Below are 445 nucleotides of genomic sequence, written 5' to 3' on the forward strand. Positions count from 1 at the left end.
AATCATGGTGTGTTATAAAACAGCAGAAGGCAAATGCTCTAGCAGCACCTGTGGATTGACAGACTGTGTTGTTGTTGTGTGCCTTCAAGTAATAATGGGTACTAAGGCAAGCCTGTGAGGGCTTTTCTTGGCAGATTTGTCTCAGAGGATGCTTGCCTCCTCATTCTTTGATGCTGAGGAGTGTGTGACTTGCCCAAGGTGGGGCTCTGTGGCTTAGTGGGGATACAAACCCTTGTCTCTCGGGTCTAATCTGCACTGCAGAAATATACAGCCTGTTTACAGACAGCCAAAATAAAGCTGTTCGAGTCACAGTGGAGGTATGGTGTTTCAATGATGCATGCGTCCTAAGAGTCGAGCCCCACCAAAGCTACGCTCCAGTCCTTAGGGCTGAAGTGTGGCTTTGGTGCGACTCTGGACTCTTAGGACGCATGCATCATTGAAACAT

The sequence above is a fragment of the Sceloporus undulatus genome, chromosome 2 (genome assembly GCF_019175285.1).
Source record: "Sceloporus undulatus isolate JIND9_A2432 ecotype Alabama chromosome 2, SceUnd_v1.1, whole genome shotgun sequence".
Classification (NCBI taxonomy): Eukaryota; Metazoa; Chordata; class Lepidosauria; order Squamata; family Phrynosomatidae; genus Sceloporus; species Sceloporus undulatus.